The sequence below is a fragment of the Phocoena sinus genome, chromosome X (assembly GCF_008692025.1).
Source record: "Phocoena sinus isolate mPhoSin1 chromosome X, mPhoSin1.pri, whole genome shotgun sequence".
NCBI lineage: Eukaryota > Metazoa > Chordata > Mammalia > Artiodactyla > Phocoenidae > Phocoena > Phocoena sinus.
Window position 1 is genome coordinate 97,803,900 of NC_045784.1, and position 21,940 is coordinate 97,825,839.

The 21,940-nt window shown below is 35.3% G+C and overlaps 1 protein-coding gene, 1 non-coding gene and 1 pseudogene across 2 annotated transcripts in view; all 3 read left to right on the forward strand.

The window, feature by feature from the left end:
• Positions 1-21,940, forward strand: part of HTR2C (5-hydroxytryptamine receptor 2C) — a 244,974-nt gene that overhangs the window by 35,941 nt on the left and 187,093 nt on the right. The gene's annotated exons all lie outside the window — the stretch shown is intronic.
• LOC116748186 lies at positions 9,396-9,524 on the forward strand. Its single transcript, XR_004348198.1, has one exon. It is a non-coding gene; the product is annotated as a small nucleolar RNA SNORA35 (small nucleolar RNA).
• Positions 16,442-21,940, forward strand: part of LOC116747167 — a 28,792-nt pseudogene continuing 23,293 nt past the window's right edge.

A 21,940-nucleotide genomic window follows, 5' to 3' on the forward strand; every position in this document is an offset into this window, starting at 1 on the left:
CACTCTAAAACTCTTAGAGGAAAATATAGGAAAAAACACTCTTTGACATAAACCACAGCAAGATCTTTTTTGACCCACCTCCTAGAGTAACAGAAATAAAAACAAAAATAAACAATTGGGACTTAATTAAACCTAAAAGCTTTTGCACAGCAAAGGAAGCCATAAACAAGACAAAAAGACAACCCTCAAAATGGGAGAAAATATTTGCAAATGAAACAACAGACAAAGGATTAATCTCCAAAATATACAAAGAGCTCATGTAGCTCAATATCAAAAAAACAAAAAATCCAGTTAAAAAATGGGTGGAAGACCTAAATAGACATTTCACCAAGGAAGACATACAGATGACCAAGCGGCACATGAAAAGATGTTCAACATCACTAATTATTAGAGAAATGCAAATCAAAACTACAATGAGGTATCACCTTGTGCCGGTCAGAATGGCCATTATCAAAAAATCTAGAAACAATAAATGGTGGAAAGGGTGTGGTGAAAAGGGAACCCTCCTGCACTGTTGGTGGGAATGTAAATTGATACAGCCACTATGGAAAACAGTATGGAGGCTCCCTAAAAAACTAAAAATAGAAATACCATATGATGCAGCAATCCCACTACTGGGCATATATCCTGAGAAAACCATAATTCATATAGATATATGTACCATAATGTTCATTGCAGCACTATTTACAATAGCCAGGACATGGAACCAACCTAAATGTCCATCAACAGATGAATGGATAAAGAAGATGTGACACATATATACAATGGAATATTGCTCAGCCATAAAAAGAAACGAAATTGAACTGCTTGTAGTCAGGTGGATGGACCTAGAGACTGTCATACAGAGTGAAGTAAGTCAGAAAGAGAAAAAGTTAATACCATATGCTAACGCATATGTATGGAATCTTAAAAAAAAAAAAAAAAATGGGGCTTCCCTGGTGGTGCAGTGGTTGAGAGTCCGCCTGCCGATGCAGGGGACACGGGTTCATGCCCCGGTCCGGGAAGATCCCACATGCCGCAGAGAGGCTGGGCCCGTGAGCCATGGCCACTGAGCCTGCGCGTCCGGAGCCTGTGCTCCGCAATGGGAGAGGCCACAACAGTGAGAGGCCCGTGTACCGCAAAAAAAAAAAAAAAAAAAAAAAAAAAAGATACTGATGAACCTAGTTGCAGGGCAGGAATAAAGAGGTAGACATAGAAAATGGACTTGAGGAACTGGGGTGGGAGGGCGAAGCTGGGGCGAAGTGAGGATAGCATCGACATATATACACTACAATAGATGACTGGTGGGAAGCAGCCGCATAGCACAGGGAGATCAGCTCAGTGCTTTGTGACCACCTAGAGGGGTGGGATAGGGAGGGTGGGAGGGAGGGAGACGCAAGAGGGAGGGGATATTGGGATATATGTATATGTATAGCTGATTCACTTTGTTATAAAGCAGAAACTAACACACCATTGTAAAGCAATTATACTCCAATAAAGATCTATTTTAAAAAAGAAAAAATATGGTCTCTACCAATGTCTCAGCATCTGACAGACTTTGCTGATGAGCTACAGTGTAGGCATACACAATGACAGGCACAACAAGCATATAGATTTTATAGAAGATGTTTCTATTACTTCTGTGGAAATGGAAGTGGAGTGAGATGATGAAATATTACAAAAAACACCAGAGTTAGGAATTATGAAAGATGGAATATCAAGTACAAAATTAACTCAATCCAAATACTTTTAGGAATTCTTACTCTTCCTCTAATTCTCTTTCCATTTTCCATCTCATCCCTCCCAAAAGGACTTTGTCCAGTTGTTTTGGAGTTTTGTTTCATTGGAATGCTAGACGTGAAATAAGATTTAATGAGAAATTATTATACAGAAGAGACTTCAGAATTTAAAAAAAATTTCTCCCAACAAGCTAATAAATGGGGAATTTTTGCTACCACTTATTTACCTATATCTCCCTGAAAACAGGGAGTACATCTACTAGTAGCTGTGGCTTAGTCATAACCCAGGGATAAAAACGGAAGGCTGAGCAAAGGGAGAGTTTTCACTTTTCCACACTAGAGGGAACGCACAAATTTTGATCAGAAAATTTTAGGTAATTTTTAAATACTGACTGACCTTGAGAGGAAAGGCAACATAATTTTATTAATCAGAGTTAGGATAGCAAATGTAGACATAGGGAATTGTAAGTTTTTTTAACGTTCAAAGGACCTGTGATAAAGTTTCCCATCAAATGAGGAGCGATGTTATACATAGTTTTAAGTTATCATTTACTGAATACTACTCAATGTCAGGCAATATGCTGAAAATTATACAAATTATTCCATTTAATTTTCACAACATTCCAATGAAAGTGCTTATTATTACCTGTACTTAATATATGAGGCCTCGAGGGCTTAAGTGAGTTATCCAAAGTCTCCTGAGTCCTCTGGACTTGCCAAAGAAAAACTGCTATTCTGTCAATCCAGTAATATTAAGTGCCTAGCACATACTAGATGCTAGACAAAAGTTAGCTATTGTTGTTTTTATTGTTACTATTGTTATTAGTATTATTGCCATTTACTCACCTCCTCTAAGCCTTGTTTAGCTCAACAATAACATGGAAGTTAGTATGATATAAATTTGTCAGATGGATTACATGCAACAACCCACTTAAAGTTTCTAGCATATAAAAGCCACTTAGTAAATGTCAAAACTGTATGAATATTTCTCTTGAAGGATACTTTATATTTTTAAATGAGGCCAAACAAGGCAGTAGATATTGATATTTCCAGTTATTTAGTGGCATACCCCTGGATAATGAACTGGACAGTTTGTCTTCAGAAAACAATGTTTGACTAGAAAATGAATTTGGTTTAAGTGCCTGGCGTCAGGAGGTTAAGAGAGTTTATGGCTAAAATACTCAGCACATACTTCAAAGTTTCTGAGCTTTTTTCCTGCTCCATCTACTACTTCCTATAATTTGTATCTCTAAAGACTTGTACAGATATTTCCAAAGTATTTGTGTATTTAACAAAATAGTATTATTCATAATGTTATTAAAATAGTATAATTCATTCATTTGTGCCCCAGTTTAAACATTGTCTTTTAATAGTTCAAGCAATGCTTATCGATAATGTGGGAGTACTCAATAAATGTGTTCAATAAACGTTGTATGAAAGTGTGAATGAATGACTCGTACATTATTATTTTTATATCTTTAGATTTCTGCACAGAAAGCTTCCTTTAAATTGCATATATACTTATCTCTGCAAATTCATTTTAACAAAACACATAATGTTCCCCTGGATATAAAAGCATAAATGAATTAGTCTTTTTTTTTTTTTTTTTTTTTTGGCTGCGTTGGGTCTTTGTTGCTGTGCGCAGCCTTTCTCTAGTTGCGGCGAGCGGGGGCTACTCTTCGTTGCGGTGCACCAGCTTCTCTTTGCAGTGGTTTCTGTTGCAGAGCATGGGCTCTAGGCACACAGGCTTCAGTAGTTGCAGTGTGCAGGCTTCGGTAGTTGTGGCACATGGGCTTACTTGCTCCGCAGCATGTAGGATCTTCCCGGACCAGGGATTGAATCCGTGTCCCCTGCATTGGCAGGCAGATTCTTAACCACTGCATCACCAGGGAAGCCCTTGAATTAGTCTTTATTACACTTTATTTTTTTTAATTATAGTTAAAATTGACTTTGGTACTTGATGTGCTAACAGTTAAGTGCAGCACACCTTCCTTACATTGTTTGCTCCTTGGTGCTTTTCTTTATTTAATATTCATTTTGATGAGTTGGCACTCCTTGTGCCTTTAAAGTGTAAGCCAAATTTTCAGTTTACAAACAGATCTTTATGTTATTGGCTAACAGAAACCTCTGATTCTAAAAGGGAAAAAATGACCAAGTATCTCTAACATCCTAAAGAAACCTTAAATTTCAGTGTCTTCTCCAAATTTGTCCAATAAAGGCAGAGCTAGAAGGTACTTCTGTTTTCTGGTAAGGACAGGAGAGTCAAATCCACCACTTCTATAGTTTGTTCCAGCTCTAGAAAAGAATTTGGTGGAGGGGATTATAACTCATTGGTTAAAGAAGATTTAGACTTTTCTGTGGGATTGAATTTTTCAGGTGTATATGAAATTTATAAAGTAAATTCTGTTTCTTGCCAGAACTTTAATTTATGAGATCAGAAAAATGTTTGTTAGTTTTGGTACCATGCAAGTCATTGGTGATTTTGATAAGAGTTTTGTGTAGCAGTGGAGACAAGCCAGATTGGAGAGGGTTTAGCTGTAAGGAAGTGAAGACAGCGTGTCCAGACAACATGGTGGAATGGGGTGGTGGGAACTGACAGTAGTTGTCCTATTTGAGGGTCAGGACTTGGTGATTGGTTGTGAACAAGTAAGAGAGAAGGAGGAGCCAAGGATGATTCTCAGCTCTCTGGCTTGTGCAGTTAGTGATATGAGATACTTTTTGCTGAGATGGGGTATACAAGAGGAGGGAAAGCAGTTTTGTTTGGGGAGAGGGACAGAGATAAATTTAGTTTAGACATGTTGGATTTGAGTTGCCTCTAAGATGCCCATTGGGTGATATCTAGTAGGCAGGTGGGTAGCAAGTTTTTCTATGGCTTCCACTTCCATCTCAGCTGTCTCCCATTGTAGACAGCCACTTCCCCATCGCTGATTTACCTGTCAGTACAAACACATCACTTTCTTTCTTCTAGAAATTTGTCTCTAGTTCACTTCCCTTTCTGATGCTATTTTTTAATTGAGATATAATTGACACATAATATTAAAAAGTACATTTTTAAAGAGAGTGATTCTATGGGGAAAATTTTTTTACTTGAGAGCTGATCATTGAAAAGATAGCTTAGGGGAAGAAAGCTGTAAAGTCAATGAGGGAAAAGAAATGAAGAATGGGTAAGATTTGCTTGTGTTGTAATAAGGTATAGGAAGTGTCTCTGAACTCAGCACTGAAGATGCAGTTGAATTTAGAGTGTGGAGAGGGCAGGAGGAAGAGCATTTCAAATGTGTGTGTTGGGGGTGGGGGTGGGGGAGGGCTGCATGAAAAGATTGGAAACGAACGAGCATTGAATGAGGCAGAGTTGATGGGGCCTGTGACCTTATTGGGTTATACTTAGTAACGAAATAAGGTGGGGTAGACCAAGTGAGAGCAACATGGAAATGAGAGCGGAAGATGCTGACTAAGGGGTTTTGATAATATTTATAGCAGCTCTTCCAAAGAGAAACTCCTATAAGTATTTAGAAATATGGGACTGGATCTCTCATCTTTCAGTTCTGATGCTTTGGTATTGTGCCCTCCAATGATTACACCTGTAACAAACATCCCCTACCACCAGGTGGCTATAGAGTTGTGTCATGCTAGGTAGCTTTCCGGTGGTTGGGACTCTAGGGGGACGAAAGTCCTTCCAAGCCACAACTTTTAAAATCTGGTCATCTACTTAACGTCCCATCTATCTAGACAACCTTTTAGGAAAAGTTGAATTAAGATCATCACTTCTCAATATTCCCAAGCTTAGGGAATTGATTTATGTGTTAAATTCCCAAGGGAGGCACCAAAACAAATGAAATAGAAGGAGTAAATATGATTTGTATTTAGTTTCTGTGTACCTTACACTATAACATATGACTTGTTCCCAGACAACTTTCTTTATGTTTGCTATCCAACATTGAATTTTGCCAGTTAAAAATATTTTTTTTACTCCTCTCCAACAATTGACTAATTGAGATTTCCTATGGCAGAGTTATAGCTGTGAGAAGGGATATCAACTGAATTAGAGGAAAAGAAAAGTATAGCTAGGCTCTCTAAAGCCTTCAGGAGAAGGTCAATGGCAATTTGGATAGTACGAGTTGGCAGAATACAGATCCAGTAGTTCTGCCTTCATTATACTTTATGATATCACTCCCCGGAGAACATAAAGTTCTCAGTTTATTTTTTGGAAAAAATATGTAAATCCAAGATCATTATTTTTGACTCTTCATAGTAATAAGTAGTGCCTTAAGTTTGCATTAGAACTAAAATGATTTAACCTAGTTTTTAAAAAGCAAAACACTACAACTTACATACCAAAGTATCCTGTCACAAGAAAAGGATGACGTTTATTGCTCTAAATTATTAAGTTTTCACACAATTTGCTGTAAACATTTAACTAATAGAAGAGTCCAGAACTAGTAGTTGATGGTGATAACAGTGAATTTTATCTTTTTTCCTCCCACTTGAGTCTCCGGCGGTTAGAATAAAGAATGAGTGGACTAAGTTATCTGGATAATATACCCTTAAATATTAGATTAATTAACCAAAATAATTATGGAGAATTACTATGTGATGAGCACTATGCCAGGAACTGTGGGCGTTGCAGATAACTCTTAGCTAGGATCTATGACATCTCAGGTTGCTTATAACCCTATTGGTGAGATAAGATTAATTATGGAAAAACAAACAAAAAAGGAAGAATGTTACAAAAAGCCAAATCATGTGCTCTGAGCAATAAAGATTATACAGGTACAACGGGGAGGAATCAATGAAGCCTGCATTTCAGCCTTTCAGAATCTTCAGGAAGTGAGCTTACAAACTGGGATGAATTGTACACAAATTTGCCATCATTATCTCTTCCATCTCATTAAGCAGTCTATTTGTCTTTTTTACACCTTACCCAGGCATTCATGTAAGTATCTTGTACATAAGTATCTTATATGCATAAATATTTGCTGGTTGATCAATTAAGTTTTTGAGAAGGATATTAGTAAAAGCAAGCAAAAGACAGACATTTTGCTTTTCTGTCCAATATATACTTACCTTGAGAAAAATCTGTATTGACCATGGATAAAGTACCTTATCATTAGATCATAGTGCCAGTCTGAAAGTAAAGCTTATAGATCTGCTTCTTAAAGAGTGCAGTGCCCAGTAGCTCACCCTCACGACACTGAAGAATGAAGGTAAAAATGTGAATGCTTGTTGGATTCTGAAAACAATTTTGGTTCACTGGTCTGCATCAATTAGTCATGACTTAGAATATCAAGATTTTAATAATGCCAGTAGTTAACTTTTCAGCAGAAATGTTTCTCTAATGCTTCATATATCCAAAAATTGAAGCAAATATTTAAATAGTGTGAGTTTGGTCTCCTTTTAGGAGCAGTATTTAAGTAGTATCTATCTTATGCTTAAGAAAAGCAGGATTTCTTTTTTTTAATCTTCATATCTTTATATTAAGGAACTTTCGTTTAGACATGCTCCTCTTCCACAAAAACAAGAGGCATGGAATGATATTGTTGCAATTAATGCTAGGCACGTACATAATTTTACTGGGACATGGTTAGACAATAATGACACATCATCATAGATAGGGATAGAATGGCTAACACTGAGGAAATATTGATAAAAACCTTGACTAAATTTCTTTTAGGTGAATTATCTCTACTACAGCATTGCATTTTGATGAGTATACATACTGGAAGTAATATTATAATTTAGCATTAAGGCTCTTGCAATCATACTTACATATAAAATAATTACTCTAGGAAACTGCAAATGCTTTTCAAAATTGTGGAATAATGAACACATATTTTTCTACATGATGAACTAAATGGGATGACAACTTTATAAATGAATAGTCTTCTAAAGAAAATGTGAACTATTAGAACACATAATTAATAAACAGTTTGTCACATGTTATTTTCCACCTTTTTGTATTTATATCCATCAAATAGTCTGCACATTGAAGACTATCTATATTCTAACAGGTTAACCAACAGTTTGGAAATAAGTCTCCTTTGTTGGAAAAATAGAAACAAGTGTGAATTCATATTTTTCTCTTCAATTTGCCATTATTCTAGAATTTTAGGCAGGAAAATACATTCTTTATCAGTCATAGATAAGTGTCATTGTACACTTTAAATTTGGGAGTGCACTTTTTCTCTACTCTTAAATTAGGTATTGCTTACTTTTAAATTGTTTTCTTCCTCTTCATTTTTAAAAACCTTTCACCAACAAAGGCCTAGAATATCACCAGTAGTTCTCATTTTGCTGAGAAAGTTCTTGTATTTGATTCCATTCTCTTTCAGGTGTGTAAGAAAAGTTCTAAACCTCAACTTTGGTAATGAACCTTCCTTATTCAGGGAGGGCAGGCAAGAAGGAAATGGAACATTTTATACCTCCTGTATTGATAAAATCTTTAAAGTTTAAAAGAACCAAGCATTTGAGGGAATGTGAATCAAATAGATTTCTTATGCATTACTGGCAGAAGTATACACTGTACAACTACTAGGGGAAAAAAGTTGGCATTATCTCCTAAAAGTGAATATTCACAATGTACAGTACAATGTACTGTTTTATTTTTTCATTGATTAATCGATTTTGTCAATGGATCCATGTTGATGAGATGATAATGGTGATTCACATAGCAATGGTTAGAGTTAATCCAGTCCTGTGCACTTAAGGCCAGACCATTTTTCAAATTCCAGGATGGCTGAGTACCCAAGGGGGCATCACTTGGTAAGGCAGCATAATAGGCTAGGGCAAAATTAGAAGGGGTATAGAAAAAGGCTTTTTTTAAATAGGAACACTCTACATTTAGAGTAGTGCTTGGTTCATAGAATTTTATCAATGACTTCATGAAGCAAATAATGATAAAGAAGTAATAATGATTATTTGCCAATGGCTGCTTAAGGTGACAAATTTTTAGACATAACCAGGAGAAAAAATGGGAGGCACATCAAATGGATAGTTTTCTGTTTTGTACATTTGGGAGAATGTGAGTTCCTTCCAGATACACAGGAAAAATGTGTCTTTGTCTTTTACATAATTTCAGAGTAGTGATCTACAAATTCTCATCAAGAAACTTTAGGCAATTTTAAATAGTCATATTCAACATTTAAGCCAACATAAACAATTAGGTATAAAGCAACTTGGCTTTTGTAAAGGAAAATTATAAGACAAGTAGAAAAATATGGAATTATTAACAGAAAAAATATCTAAAAATGTTTAACTAACTTCCTCACAAATGTAATTTGAAAAAGAAAAAGAGAATTGCCATTAGTTACATGGGAGGCATTTAGTTGTGACAACAGCTATTATTGATTGAACATCTACTAATGTCACCTACTGGACTGGACTCTACGAGTTATTTCTTCTAACTCTCGCAACAGTCACATATGAGGAAACATAGGCCAAGAGGGCTTTAATGAGTTTCCAAGGTTCCATAGCTAGTGAGTGTCAGAGCCTGGATTCTGAACCCAGACCTGCCTGATTCTAAACTCACAATTCCTTCACCTGAACCTGACCCATGTGTGCGGTAGCCATGCCAAGGGAATGAAGCAATGGATCCTGAGATGTTTCAGGTCTCCCATCCACACCCTCCTTCAAGCTGGTTCTTTGGCACAAAACACAGCGTCCCAACCCTAGCTCCACTGTCAACAGCACTGGCAAGTGACCCACTGGGCTCCTCCTTGACCAACTGGGCATTGAGCAGTGCCAAAGCAAATCCCTCCACAAAGCTGGGAGAGTCATGCTGTGGGCTACTCCTGCATGCAGGTGGGTACATATCTCCTGAGTCCTGGGACCCTGCCTAAGAAAAGTGAGGAGGTGGAGAAACAAATCAAACAGCTCAGTATCTGCTACTAATAGATAAAAGTGACTATGTTTGAATCAGCTTAATAGCAGGTACTCAATAAATGTTATCACCGTTATTGCTTATTATCATCATAATTGCTAGCTGTGTAGCTCTTAGCAATTCACATTAACCCTTTTAGACTCAGTGTCCTAGCCCATAAAATAAGCTTGACACTACTGGAATGATCTAAGATTGTCATGGTGATTATATTACAAGATAAATTCATTTATATTCACTGGCAAATTGCTCACTAAGTGTTAGGATAGGAGAGATAAGTTGTTTTCTCCTTTTGATGTGACAAAAATAGATTATAATTATCTTACAGATTTTGGCTCTTGTGTATTTTATTTGCCCCACATTCTTACCAGCTTTCTGACAAACTAACCTTCCCCTGCCTCTTCATTCCCTGTAGATAGTTTATCCCTGTAGATAGTTTAACAGTCTATTTAAATCTAGTGCTGACAGAATTTCTTTCCCAATTATTTCTTGTAATTTAGATCTATGCTCAAGACCCATTCCTAGCCCCTTCGTTCCTTCATAATACCTTTGAATACTCAAGTCCCCCTTGAACCTCTCCCTCTATCACACAGTTTGGCAATAACTAGTTTCCCATTTTTTGTACTCACTTATGTCGGTAACTTATTGGCTAAGTTGTAAACTCTTTGAAAGAAAAGACCCTATCTTCTCATACATCTTAGTACTTACTGCAGCACCTAGACCCTTGCCTTGCATAAAGTAGAAGCTCAATAAATAATTACTGATGGAAAAATTCATGTACGTTACCTGTGAAGTCATTCATTAATTCTTATAACCAGGACTTGAAGACAAGATCTAGAAAGTTGAATACCCTAGTTTTAGTACCATACAAAACATGGCACTGTTTTATGTGGCAAATAAAACATAGACTGAAAACTCATTTAAAATCAAGAAAAGATTAGTTTGTGAGAGATGAATTCATGATAAGTTATTTAAGTGAAAATAATTATTTTGAAGTAAGACCTCACACTTTTTTTGTGTTAACATTGTGGATGGTAAACTTGCCTTCCCAGGAAATGTCTTTAGGGCCTTCAGCCAGAAAGGACGTTGGGCTCATAGGTCTAACCTCAGGTCATAGCTATGTTCTGACAATTAGGCCAACATTGTAATATAGTATACACAACTTGCAGCTTATTATTATTTTCAGACAATTGAGATGAAATGTATCAGTGAAAAATATATATCACACTAAATAAATCCTTGTTGATTGAAATACAAAATGAAATAAAAACTATGACACATTTTTTCTGACAATTGATAAGGAATAGACTTTTTATACAGTATATATTTTTTTAATTTCTTTCTTTCAACTATCTTTCAAACTATCATCTTTATTGCCACCATTGAACCAAAGATAAAAGAAGTTTGAACATCAAGTATGTGAGTGATATGAAATGAAAGTAGAAAATGGGCCATGTGCCTCTATGTAAATTTCCTTGTCTTGAGGTTCCAAAAATTGGCCTCTTTTTTAAAAATGAAAGTAAATATCTTCTTTCTTAGACATATGGCAAGATATTTATATGATCTAACTTTGTGAATTAATGTGTTATAATGATACAGAGTTTTATTTTTCCCCTTATTATTTTAATGTAGAACAAATGCTATTTGAACACTCCCCTATTCCTCCTCAGCCATATACACACATATTACACTGATTACAGGATGTGGGAAGACAGTCTTTTAAATAGATTTTTAAAACAATTTCTTAAAATAATGTAGTCTAGGGGCTTGTCTTGGAAGTCCGTGTGGGTGGGTGAGAATCTGTCAACATAATGTCTGTTCTCAGTATTTTTCCCAAGGGCAACATGCTATTTTGTTTCCCATGTGATTATTTTTGTGTTTTTTTTTCCTGTTTGTGTACTTTAATTTCATTTAGGAAATTAATGGAATGAGGAATGGCAAAGTATGATTGTTTAGATTCTCTCATAATATAGAATGATTTTTGTGATAAAGATTATGAATATGAATTCTCTTTGATAAACATCTACTTATAGTTGAATGAAGTATTATTTAGTATAGAATGTAGTATTCAAAAGAAAAAGCAATTTATCTAGGAAATGCTTCTTCCCTTCTTGCATTTACCCTCTTGTTGGCTTGATGTATCTGTTTTGCCTATTTGTCCTTTATTACTGTCAAGACAGCAAATTTCTATCTGGAGCAGATGGTGTAACTGCCATTGTTTAAGTGCTTAAAATTCATTCTGCTGCAGGGAATTTTTATCATTAAACCTCTAATTTGGCTATTAATAAATTGAATCTATGGACTGTTCTGTCTGGGATGTCTGAACCTTTGTTACATATCTGAAGAGAAAAATACATATTTATATGTATGAAAATGAAAATTGTATCAAAAAACTTGTTTATTTCTTAACAAATGAATGTAAAGATTTTTTCATTAAGTTAGTATATAGTATGATGGGTAAATGCTATAAAATTTTAGTCATTTTTTATATATAAATTTATTGTGGACTTTACTTGTTTCCTTTATTAATGTCTCCATGTTTTATCCCAAAAGAAATTTTAGATCATGATGTGTCTTGATATAGTTGAATAGAGTGTTTAAATTTAAATCTATTTTTAAACTTCAAATTTAGGCCTTTTTGTCCATAGCTCCTCACAGCACCCTGCCCGACCTACCCCACATGAAATCATGAGATTTCATATTTTACCATCAGGAAAATAAAGAGAATGCCATTTTTCCCACTCTTAGCCACATTTTCAATATTGGAATGATTAAAACTGGACCAGCAGAAGTTTTGCACTTAACTTTATCCTTACAACTTTAAGGCAACAAATGAATATTTTGTGGAAATATTCATAATAACTTGTAAACAAATAACACATACATATACGTAGTCAGTAAATAGAATTCCACAATATTCATGATTTTTCAGTGATTACTACTTTAGAAATAATTCCACTCAGTGTAATAAGGTAAACTATAAACAGTATCCCATAGTTGGACGATTATACAATCATTGGTGAATGAGTCTAATTGAACATGTGTTGAGCAAGTCAACTGCTGTTAGGGAGATCATACATTCGTTTGTCCAGAATAGTCACAGTTTACACTTATCAAGCAAATATGAATACTTTCTTTGACTCTCAAGAGTGTACCAATTTGGATTCTAAGTCACATGTTTATTCGATCTCTTCTGTACCCATACAAACCTAAGAGTTACATGCTGACATATGTGAAAGAAGTATAAGCAAATGTCCATTACCCAGAGGAGCATGCAAACTTATTAATGACAAAAGAAATACATGTGAAATCACTGCAAAATAATCCATAATTCTTTGTATTAAGATTCTAAATATGTGGTACAGGCAATAAGCAGTGTTGGAATTCAGAGAGATAAATGGATGTGGACTAGAGCTGTTAAGCCTAGTTTAAGCTACTGCTCTGCTAAAGGGCCTTGCAGTCATGAGGTCACATGGACAAATTTCTAGGGATGGATATGATTACAGTTCGCTGCTGATCAATCAACAGTGGAAATGACTGAATACAAAGAAGGGTATGGTAGAGAGAATAATCACGAAGGACTTGGAAATTCTGGTCTCTCATCCTGGCTCTGCCACTGGTCAACTTTATGTCATTGAGTAAATTACTTCTTCCCTTTGGCTTTATTACCTTCATCTGTAAAAAGAGGGCATGAACTGGATGCATCCATTCATCGGTTATTTATTGTGAGATTACTTTGTGCAAGGTACTCTACTAAGGGCTATGTAAAGGATCTCTAAAGTTCGTTTCCTGCTCTAACTTCTACAGAAATGTCACTTCCATCACCAATGTTTCCAGGGACATAGTTGTAACTGGTTTGGGATCATGTGCTTCTCTGTCACAAAAAAAGAACATTTCTTGCAGGTAAGTTAACCCAAACCAGCAAATATTTGTTGTGTTGACTTGAAACTTTTCCTAGCAAGTGTCCTTTATTTCCTAACTGGATTAAGACCGTATTTTCATTCCTTCTGATAATGATGCAACCCTAGAATGATGGGGGACTCTTTCAGGAGAAGCTGGCATTGCGTATTTTCAGAGTGTGAAAACCACCATTATGCTACAGGTAACCAAGGCTTCAGACAGCTCAGCTGGGAAGCCTGGATACCATGCACTGGTCTCCTTTGTCACTTCTCACAACTGAGGCCTGTTACCCATTCTGATATCATAAAGCTTGCTCTTGTTCCCAGTTCTAATCACCTAAAAGGAGAGATCATGCTCTCTGGAGTAAAGTTGTAGCACCTACACAAGGAACTGTACCACCTCAAAGAAGCTGAGATGTCTTCTATGAATCTAGCTGGTTCAAGGCTGTAGGCCCACTTGCCTTGGCAGTTTTTCCTATCGCAGAGAGTGGAGAAAGCGGCCCAAACCATCAGAATGGATTATACATCACTTTTGATAATGCACATGGATCCTCCACTCCATTAACTGGAGAAGTTGGAGGTAGATCTAGTCTAAAAAGAATCTGAGGAACAAGAGAAAAAATTTAGTGGTCTAATATTTATTCTGTCCTTTAAAATTGTGGTGTAATATCCACAAATAATTCTGAGCCTTCTTAATATAGTAGATATGAAATACAAGATCAAATATTAACAACTTTTAAGTTGCTACTTAGTTCATTTACATTTGGTGCATCATTAAACAGAGACAAATTTTTTTTTTGGTAGAAATGCCAGGATGTATTTAAAACCAGCTGCAAGTTCACCTGTCTGCTGTCAGTGTTGTTAGTGGTGGTCATGGTCATAGTGGGAGGGGATGAGAGGGAGAGAAGTCAAGATTTTATAAAGAATAGTTGAATGAAAAACAGAAGTAACAGAAGAAATAGGAGCTATAATAGATGTTTTATCATAAATGATTGCTGCAATGAAAGCAAATTATGAAATTTAGAACTGAGGGTATTAATTTTCTCCGTATTATAACTTTGCTTAGGATGGTGTAAACATTGCTATAAGGGGTTTCCCCTTACTTTTTGCATGGTTAGGCATGAAACGGAAAATTGAAGTCCTTTTAGGAAAATATTCCAAGTGAATTCCAAGTACTAAGAAATCTCTACTAACCTTACAGGTAGTTCCATTGAAATTTTAAACTTTCAGTGCATTTTTTTCAGAAATACATACTCCTGTACATTTAAATCTGTAAATGTACTAAAGCAACTACATAAAGCATTAAATCAGAGATATGAACAGCTGAAAACTGATAGGAGCTGAAAATAGAGTTGTAAGTAAATCACTGAGAATCTGTCTTTTCAAATATACTGCTCGTGAATTTTAAATCAATCTGTTTTATTCTGCCACTCATAGTAGACTATTCTACCCCTTGATTTACAAAACACTTAAACTTCAAATACTTTTGACTAAAAGGGGGGAAGTGGAAAGAGGAAAAATAAAAGACATATGGAATCACTTGACAATGTGCTGAAATATTAATCCGCAGGCATCTCTAACTAAGTGTATTTTAAAATTAAGGCCAAATTCAAAAGTAGATTATTTCTTTTGAAAATGGCCTCAATTATTTCAGGGTGTAGAAGTAAAAACAATTTAAACCTCTACTCATTTTCTGTGTGTGTGTGTGTGTGTGTGTGTGTGTGTGTGTGTGTGTGTGTTTGTGTGTTTAATCATTGTTCTGGCAAAATAAGAGCATGATCCAAATTCTATGCCTCATTCCCAAACTTCTGGAGATTGGTGACACCTTACAGAGCTGTTGGAAGGTGTAAGACAAGGAAAATGAAGATGTTAACTCACACTGAGACCTGGAGGGGTAACCAGCCGTAGACAACCCAAAAAGCTGAGAACCTGAGCAAGACAAACTTGTTTTTAAAAAGACATTGTAATTGCAATTGAAGAAAGCCAGGACTGGCTAAGGCAGAGCAAGTGTAAGAACAAAAAGAAAGGAATTTGACTTGAGACCAACAGGATGATGGGTACTTTCTTCCTCATGCCATACGAAACATTTCTAGGATAGAAAGCATCATAAGAAGATCGATCTGCACCCATGGTGTTTTAGAGCAACTGACTGGGCTCTATAACAAAGTCATAGATTATTTTGTCTTTTTAATGTAGAAGGAAATAACTGATTAAATGGAATGTTTCACTGATTTTTCCAAACAAGTCTACTTATAGAATTTCAGAAATGGGGAGTGCCTTCTCAGATGAGCTCACGTGAACCTACCCATTTCCTGACCATGTACTGAGAACAAGTTGAGAGGCAGCAGCAAAATAACCTGACAGTTCAATACAATAAACAAATTCATAATTTAAGGACAAAGTCTATCAGTTTTAATACCTTCAAATAGGGATTTAATGGCATCTGTCACTATCCATTATTGAAATGCAGAGGCATGAGATGTTATATTCCCTGGGCCTGTAGGTTAGGAAATACATAGATCAAATATGTTGTAAATGGAATTCTTGTACAACTTTAAAAGTGATCATTTGTGATATGTTTTGGGCCATTATGTAATACTATGTCATTACATTATATAAAAATGTGTCAACTGTTTCAATAATATTCTAAGAGAAGAATTAATATCCTTACTGATCTTTAATATTTTGGGTTTTGCTTTTGCTTGAGCAGCTCCATAAATGAATATTCATTTTGTACATTATTTTTATTGTGAAAAGAAAAATAAATGGCTTCTCTTGTTACAAAAAATAGCTCTATGAATATTCTGATCAAGCTTTTATTAATTTCTATTGTGATAAACAATGTGACATAAACATCTAAAAGCCATTTCTTGATGATTAAATTGTACATATTGTTAAATTCCATTTACAAATTATGTAAGGAATTTGTTTTTTAAGGAAAACATGATCAGAGCATGGACATATCTGTTAGGGCAGTCCCACCCAGCCTTTTTCAGAAGGTTGTATTCTGCCATAGTATAAAGATTCCTGATTTGTTCAAGAAATATTTCCAATCTAAAATCTTGGAGGCAGGTGCTCACTTGTCCTCCTCCATGCTTCGAAAATACAGGGAGGAGGCCAGAGTGGCAACTGTCACCGTGATTGATTTCGTTGGGATAGAAGACTGGCCAGCTGATTGTAATCAATGGATTGAGAATTCTCTCAGAACAGTGAAACCGTTAAAACTCCTCAAGGTAGAACAAAGCAGTAATGTTTCAAATTTTAAGTATTTTGAAATGCAAGATACTTTTCTCATATCATCTACCCTTCTAAACAACACAATGTTTAAGCCATGTGTTGTTCACAGATTATAATGTTGTAATGGTAAAATGTACACCCAATGACAAAAATAGTGATAAATGACTGAGATTATTTTAATTTTATATTGAACTTTGTATAATGCTACTTGGAAAAATTTTTGTAGAATTATTAGTAAATGTAAGAAGATTCATATATGATCAAATATTTTACAATCTTCCTGCCCTTAAGTTTGAAGTGTATTACAGGTTAAGCTCAAGCCAGGAAGTAAGGTTGTTTTATAGAACTCCATGATTCTCAAAACTGAAATTTGAAGTGAACGTGGTATATTATAATAGTGCAATTAAAATATAAATTTATCATTCATTTTTTATTCAACAAATACTTATATAACCCTTAATATGTGCAAGGTATTTTCCATGCATACTCTATTCTTTTTTTTTTTTTTTTTTTTTTTTTTTTGTGGTACGTGGGCCTCTCACTGCTGCAGCCCCTCCCACTGCAGAGCACAGGCTCTGGACGCGCAGGCTCAGCGGCCACAGCCCACGGGCCCAGCCGCTCTGTGGCACGTGGGATCCTCCCGGATCGGGGCACAAACCCGCGTCCCCTGCATCGGCAGGCGGACTCCCAACCACTGCGCCACCAGGGAAGCTCCTCTATTCTTAATGGTAACAATCTTAGCAACCTAGTAATGCAGGTAGTATTATCTTCAATTGATTGTTGGTAATGCATCCCTGAACCATGGAATGTAGCATTGGATGTCATCACTCTCTACGTTTCTGCTTAAATATATTTTACTCTCACTTTGAATGAAAAGATGAAACATAAATATCATTAGGAGTGATTACTGAGTAGGAACAATCAAGGGACCCTTCCTACATGGCATGGACCTCTGGCTAGAGGGAAGTACACAGATGGGCCATTAGCAAGTGGAACATTAAAGACTTTGTCAATAACATCTTATCTTTTGCAAGACCACAGGTAGAATTGTATCCACATTTTGATCTTATGAGACTCCAATCTCATTCTTCACAGAAGGTGAGTGTCACAGAGTGTTCCCAGGCTATGCCATGTCGCAGTGAAGTTTGAGAGCAAATGTTTAACAGCTGCAGTTTTGGTAACAAATTATGCACATTTTAAAAATTATTGAAACTTATTTGAATTTGATATTCAGTGCAGTCACACAAACATCTTTTGAAGACTTAATAGATACCAGACACTATACTAAATACAATGAAAACAAAAGCATATTCTGTGCATTCAAGTAGTTTACAGCCTGGCAGTAGAGAGCTCTCAACCCCTTTCAAAAGTAGGACTCTTCAAAAAAAGAAAAAAAAAAGTAGAACGCTTCTATCTTATGCATTTGAGTTACACCACCTATTATATTGTGCTTTCTGTTTCTCCTTGTTTCTTAAACTCAAAGGATTAAGTGTTCATTGGTAGTAGATTTTCTGCTTAAGTGCTACCTGACTACATTGGCATATAAAATTCACAAATAGACTCAGATAATTTTTCCTAACATAAAACTGTTTTCTGCTTTTGCTGAGTCCTTATATTTAAGAACATGAAATCAGGGCCCTTATACTCTGTTGGAACCTCTTCTGATATGGAGACTTTGGTTGGTATAGTTTCATTTAAAGATGAAGAATGGGGGAGTTCCTGGTTTGCCTAGTGGTTAGGATTCTGGGCTTTCACTGCAGTGGCCCAGGTTCAATTCCTGGTCAGGGAACTGAGATCCCTCGAGGTGTGGCCAAATAATTAAATCTGGTTTCACATAAAGATTTTTAAATAAATAAATAAAGGTGAAGAACCAATTCTGAAATATTGAGAATTGGTGAATATTTGAGAGTGAAATATTGAGAGTGATTTTCTGACTAGCTCTTATATTGAAGGTTTTTTTTTCTAATTGATTAGCTTTTGAAATTAAAAAAAAAAAATTCTTGTTATTCCAAACTTGGTTAGATGCAAGTGGTTATCCATATAAGATCAACAAGGGAAAACTTAATTTTCTTTCAATAATTACTTTCAACTTTCAATAAAGTTCAAATTGCTCTCAAGAACAAAGTATAACTATTTCCCAGTAGATGATAATTTAAACAGGTCATTAAAAAAGAATATTATCTCATTTCATCAGGATGTAGACTTCATTCAGGCAGTGATAAAATAAACTGCATTAATATTTATACATCTTTGGAAATATCAAGTCTACATTTTCATAGCTTAGATCTTATTACTGTACCTTACATGAAAAAAAAAGATACAATTCAAGTGAAGAATTTTAACTGATTTTTTTCATTAATACTATGTGATATCTATATCAAAACTTTTAAAAAACCTGAGCAAATGTCTTACTTTGAAACTACCATGGGAATATACAAGTTAGTATTTTATATATAACATGGTAGATGCCATTCAGAGTAATAAATAGGACATATTTTTTTGCATTTTTTTGTATGTATTTACTTATGTTTTAATGGTTGTTTCTTGGTTTTTGCTTTGTTTGTGGGATTACTATACCAAAATGATAACATTTTTTTCTAGGTTCCAAGTTTACTTAGAAAAGTGTATGATGTTGTAATTTAGGGTATTGAACCATATTAGTTTTATGCAAATTAGTATTTTCTTTTTTTAGAAACACAATTCCAACCATCTTAACTAAATATGGCAAATTCAGTGGCTCATATATCCAAACTAAAATAAGGTAAGGAGTAGTACAGGACTTGGAATTGATGGCATCCTGGAATTTGAAAAGTGTCACAACCACCCCCTTACCCCATTGTTTTACTTCTTATTTCAGCTCTTGTGCATGTGCTATCCTCATTCTCTTAGACTGTTCTATGTGTCAGGAAATGTGACTATTATCATCTTTAAAGAGCCATCCTTACAGATGATCATCCAGGAGAATTGAGAATGCTTTCCCTTAATTTCCACCTTGGAATAATTGAGAAGGACTATAATTGACTTATGTGGATCAAATCATGGTCCCTAGGATCATTAGAGTGACCAAGAGGCTAAGGTACTATTATAGACCCAGCCTGAGAGAGTAGCCTCCTCTGGTTGGGGGAGGGAGCTTCCACAGAACCATACAGATTAGCGAAAGTAGAGTTCCTCAAAAGAAGGAAGACACTGGTAAAAAAAAAGGGAGGAGAAAATACTGGAAAGACAAAAGCAACTGATGTCCACTACATAATCCAATAACAAAATTACATACATATATACAAATATATCTATATCTATATCTACACATACATGTATATACATATGTATATCTCCTTTTAGATCATAAGTAGATTTTTATAGTCATGTTTATATAGATCCTATATACTATCTATTAATATTATTTCTGATTTGTTCTTTTTTTATTGTGGTATAATTGCAAATTAGTTTTTAACAGATTAGTTTTTTGTAGAAAGATTTCTTGGATTGTTCATGAATTTTCAGTTTTCCACTGACACACATTTGTTTTCTTGTTAACAATAAATTTTAGCTCACCACAATGATTTGATAATTAACTCCCAACTTTTGCATACTGGTGTTACTAATGAGTAAATCAGGAAAAAGAAATTTAACAATGAATTTTGCAAAACAGAACCCATTTTCTAAGAAAATATTTAGAAACTAGGAGACGTGATTTTTTTAAAAGGAGAAACAATGCTATTATTAATGAAGTGGATGTGACCTTTGTGATAACATATTACTTTTGCTTCCTTTCTGTGTGCAATTTTGTTCTATATAAATGATGTTTCTGGATAAATCAGTTGTTGCCGTTTACAGAGCATCTGAAAAACAGATCTCTTTTAGTGTTCACAAGAGCCCTAGTAGCTAGGTTACTTATTTGTGTCTTAGAAAAAGATGAAGCAATATTGATTACTTTGACTCTCTATTTTGTCTTCTTTAATGTATGTGCTGGTGTTTTTTAATGCAGACTTCTCACTGCCATAATGCTTTGTCAGCCTTCACATATTATTTATTAACATCTTGGTTTTTAAAGATGAAAATATGAACCACAGATAAATTGAATGATTTAACCTAGATAGTACAGGGTAGGATGAGGGTAGGGGAGAGCCTTTGAGCTTTGAGTTTCTGTCCTCTTTGCAGATCCAAAATGAATCAGTTTTAACAGGAAAAACCTCACAGTGTAAAGGAACTTTGCTAAGAAATTATGAAAGTGCAAGTTAATTAGAATACAGAGCTACTTGCAAGGACTGACAGTTATTAACTACATGTTCTTGGGCTGGCTCAATTTCAGGCAATTTGCTGCTAAACTAAACAAAAAAATTTCTGTTAGTTTTCAGTCTTGCAGAGAAAAAAAACCCTTCAAGGCACCAACCAAGAAATAACTGCTCTATAAGGTGCAAAGAAAGCAGATTTTAGATTTAAATTTTTGAGCCAGTGTTTTTGGAGGCTTATTCTCTTTGCTATATATCACAATTCTAATTATATCAATAGTTAGTGAAACAGTTTGGGAGCTCGTGTGCTTACCTAAGTGAATAGCCGAAATTGTTCAAAAATCGATGTAGCTAGTGGGAGATAAGTGTGAGTTTGCCTTGTTTTAGGCAATAGATACATTTCTGAGAAGTTATATGTAACTGAACTTTCATTAAGTCATATTTTAAGTGCATGGAAACTATCTATAGCACCTCACGAGTCTCCTGAATTCACATAGGAGGATGACTAGAACTACCTGCTAAAAAACGAAATTCAACTGAGTACATTTTAAAGATCTAATTGGCTTTATTGAATGATTCATGAGTAGGGCAGCACATCCCATCTAGCAGATAGAAAGGAGCTCCAAGGAGTTGTACAAAATGGAAGCCCTTTATAGGCAGAAGGGGGGAAAGAATGGATTATTTCAGTCTTAGGTAACCTACCTATGGGGACGGAAGGAGACTATGTGGCAGATTATTTTATTGGTTCTGACTAGAAAATTCCAAACTGACCAATTAAGACTACATTCCTGGGGGTGGTTGTAACTGTGGTTAGATCAGGTATTAAGTCTTCGTTTGCTGACATAGAGCTTAGCACAAGTAACTCCATTTGGGGCCTATTGTTTCTTTTTAAACACACTGAATTGTTCCCATTTAATTTTCTTCCCCCTCACACTTTAATCAGATTAGCATCGTATCCTTGAAAATTAGATATGTCATTCCTATTTA